This window comes from Octopus bimaculoides, chromosome 1 (genome assembly GCF_001194135.2).
Source record: "Octopus bimaculoides isolate UCB-OBI-ISO-001 chromosome 1, ASM119413v2, whole genome shotgun sequence".
Lineage (NCBI taxonomy): Eukaryota > Metazoa > Mollusca > Cephalopoda > Octopoda > Octopodidae > Octopus > Octopus bimaculoides.
Window position 1 is genome coordinate 12,543,036 of NC_068981.1, and position 4,101 is coordinate 12,547,136.

Here is a 4,101-nt window from a genome sequence, read left to right on the forward strand (position 1 = left end):
ATATATATATATATATATATATATATTATATGGCTATGTCTGTCAATATAAATATATATATGTGCATATATATATATATATATATATATATATATATATATGCCTGCGTGTGTACACACAAACATACACATACGTATTCATATTAATCTCACACACTTTATCACCATTGCAATTTTCTTTCTCTACCATCAGACATTAAACTACATTCTTTCTAGGTTTATGAGTGAGATATGCAATTCACTGCTTTCGTTTTCCCCATTAATGCTAACGTAGCGTTAAGTACATACTACTTTAAAGCGAGTCTACGTCTGCCTTTCCTTTCACAACAAAGAGTATAAACAAAAGAAGAGAAATATTCAGTGCCTTCTGCAGAATAATTCTACATAATATAATTCTCTGTACATATAGATATCGTATTCCCATAACAATTATAGAACACAATAAAGAATTTTCTGTGTAGTCTAAGTTTTTATTCATGACAAAGTGAAAAAATGTTCGGATATTTATCGATTAGGGCCGTAATGTTGCACAATGCCAGCATTATAAAGTTTATAATATAGAAATTAGGTTCTATTGGATGTAAGACGGGATAAAAGATATTAGATCGGATAAATTGTTTTGTTTTTACGCTCTATAGTTTTAACAACCGAGTTCAATTCCATTTCGGGCCGACTGAATATTTTCATTCTGCTCCGGTGTTGATAATTAAATATCATTGAAACACAAGGAATGATTAATCCCTTTCCAGCTCTTCTTGGATTGATTCTGTCACAGAATTATTTGATTAATTCATTTGTTTGAATTGACCCGGTCACTCTGAAGCTGCACTGCGTAAACCGAAATGTACGTACGTATTTTGTATATATGTATATATATATATATGCATGTGTGTGTGTGTGTGTGTGTGTGTGTGTGTGTGTGTGTGTGTGTGTGTGTGTGTGTGTGTGTGTGTGTGTGTGTGTGTGTGTGTGTGTGTGTGTGTATGTGCGCGTGCGTGTGTGTGTGTGCGTGTGTGTTTATATGCAAACATATACATATATGCTTCTAGGCGTAATGGCACTGCTGAAAAGTTTCTCGTTATTTCTTTTATAAGTACAAATGAATTTGGAATGTCCTACTCCTAAGTATTTTATAATGAACTTTTACGTTGTTTCACAACATTCATCATCATCATCATCATCATCATTAGCATCATCATCACCATCATCATCATCATAATCATCATCATCATCATCATCATCATCATCATCCTTGAAAGTTATTGGGCAACCAATGGTCATTGGTCGGAATTCACACTACGGTCGATTTCCACAGTTCTCGACCATTCATCGCACCTCCAAGTTCTTTGAGGACAATTCTTGGGTCGACAGCAATGACGTGTAGAGAAGTGAGTTTTCTCGAGAAGATTCTTCTAGTCGGCGCCAACAATAGGTGCGATGGAAGGATCTCTTTGCTTCCCATTATATACTGCTTTATATTCATTTGTGAGGTATTTGATGTATGAGGTATTTGATGTATGAGGTATTTGATGTATGAGGTATTTGATGTATGAGGTATTTAACTTTCTGAGGCTTGTGTCTTTGTGTACTAACACAAATAAACTATGTGTAAAATACCAAGAACCTCTGGAATGTATGCTAATGTACGGCCGTTTTCTAGCAGTTACTTTCAAATACAGTAATATTTCATACTAAATGATTTAATTTTCAGGAACTAAATCTGATAGGTTACATAAAAATATCCTGAAATTTTGAAACGTTTCTTCCCTTTAATTCTTAATAAATGGTATTAGCTTAGCTAATGAGTATTTATAGATCACATCACATGAATGTTCAAATTTCGCGATGTAAAGTCAGTTCAGAAATTTCATATATTTAATATACGTACATTTCTTTAGCTTTAAATAGAATTCGCTTTCAGTTTAAAAGTACTTCATTGATGAGGAAATTAGAATCGATTGAATCGTTAAATGTCAATGTTCAGCGATGTCTTATTCTGTCTTTTGTTTCTTTGGCGCTGTTCACGAAGAGGAAATCTAAATTTACTTCAATACACTTGTTAAGAAGACTGTCCAATGGAGCAGTGATAGAATGTGTTTGAAATAGAACCGTAATGAAAAGGAAATCAAACTATAATTTGATATTTCCAGTAAAATTGATAGGATATGATCAGGAAAGAGACGGTTTAGCGTAGGGTTTCATAGCTACATTATGGTAGAGCACTGTATTGATCAATATGGTCAGAAATCAAATGGTTGTGGAAACAATACAAGGGATATATTGTTGATCAACGGATGAAACATGAGTCGAAGTACTCAAGATTAACACATGCAACTGCTTTATATATATATATATATATATATATATATATATATATATATATATATATATGCTGAGACCCCCTTCGGTCATGACTGACCATGGGATTTCACCTAGAAAGTTACCCCCCCCCCCTCGGGCACAATTCCCGGCAAGGTTGTTTTTATGGCGGACCAGCAGTCACCCATGGATACCGGCCTCCCCTCTCCACGCCATCAGTATTATACAAGGGAAAAGCAAACGCCGATACAGCTTGGCACCTGTGACGTCGCAACTCATTTCTACGGTTGAGTGAACGGGAGCAACGTGAAATAAAGTGTCTTGCTCAAGAAAACAACACGGAGCCCGGTCCGGGATTCAAACTCACAACCACTGAGCCATGCCCCTTCACTATATACATACCACCGCGTCCTATATATGTATATATATGCGTGTATGTATATATGTATGCTTCTGTTTATTCCTTCACAATGTTTGCATGCGTATGTATATATATATATATATTAACGTATGTGTGCATGTATGTATGCATGTATGTATGCGTTCATGTATGTATATATAGCTCAGGAGAATTACAAAAAAATACGCACTTATATCTTTACCAACAATGTAAGAATAAGGTATATTGTTTTCTTTTAAGTTTTTTTTTCTTTTTTACATTTTTGGGGGCTAGGTACAGCCCCACATGGAGGAAAGATTGAATATCAGAAATTATGAGAGGTGAATAAATATCATGAATCATTTTGTCCCACCTCGTACTGAATAAGATCTCGATCAACCTAGGAATCATGTTTATTGCAGTACAAATAAGCATTGTTGAAATAGTTGCTAAAAAAGCGGGTAAAACAAACTAAATATCCTATTTCATTTCAATGATATCACTTATATATTTATATATATATATACTTCAGAAAAAGTATATTACATGCGTATAAGAAGGGATGACCACTTAGTGGACATCCAATATGCTAGAAAGAGGTCATCAATGACCCAACCACAAAGAAATATAATGTTCTCCAGAAAAAAAATTCAGCAAACACCAGAGCATAGGCGGGCAAGACAAAATGAAAAATATGCAAAATAAAAAATTAATCGTATACCGGTTTCGCCATCAACTTTTTTACTCACGTAAAAACGTCCGTGGCTCGTCAGCACAATCTATGTTTTGAATTGAAATTAATATTCAATTTATCACCCTCAGTATATATATATATATATATATATATATATATATATATATTTGTGTGTGTGTGTGTGTGAGTGTGTGTGTGTGTGTGTGTGTGTGTGTGTGTGTTTCATTGGACACATGCATTTTACCTCCTACTTAGCTGTGGACTCACCTAGAGACAAAATAGACATCGATGATTCAACAGATATATGAGCTAATTATCTTGCCTAAATTTTCAATCTGGTTTTGTGTGATTGATGTACGAACTGGGGCATGTTTGTAGGAGACTGATCGACAATGGATTCGCAACTACATTGATTAACTTGTAGTACAGATCCCAGGAAGTCTATTCGTTACGTTCACTCGTTCCGTATGTGTATAAAGGCAAATAGTGTGCCTTAAAAAAATGCGTATACACGCGCGCGCGTGCACACACACACACACACATACAGACACAAACAAGAAGACGCGCACGTGTGCACATATGCACACACACAAGAACGTATGTGTACATGTATAAATTTATATATTATGCTGTCTCTAGGCATATGTATATCTACAAGTGTGTTTATGTATGCGTCGATATATACTTACACACACATATATATATATATA

General features: G+C 34.7%; 1 protein-coding gene and 1 long non-coding RNA gene across 8 annotated transcripts in view; one reads left to right on the forward strand and one right to left on the reverse strand.

Moving 5' to 3' along the window:
- LOC106870672 (beta-1,3-galactosyltransferase 5) overlaps nucleotides 1-4,101 on the reverse strand; it is a 265,603-nt gene that overhangs the window by 209,775 nt on the left and 51,727 nt on the right. The gene's annotated exons all lie outside the window — the stretch shown is intronic.
- LOC128251597 (uncharacterized) overlaps nucleotides 1-4,101 on the forward strand; it is a 185,744-nt gene that overhangs the window by 94,533 nt on the left and 87,110 nt on the right. The window lies entirely within an intron of this gene.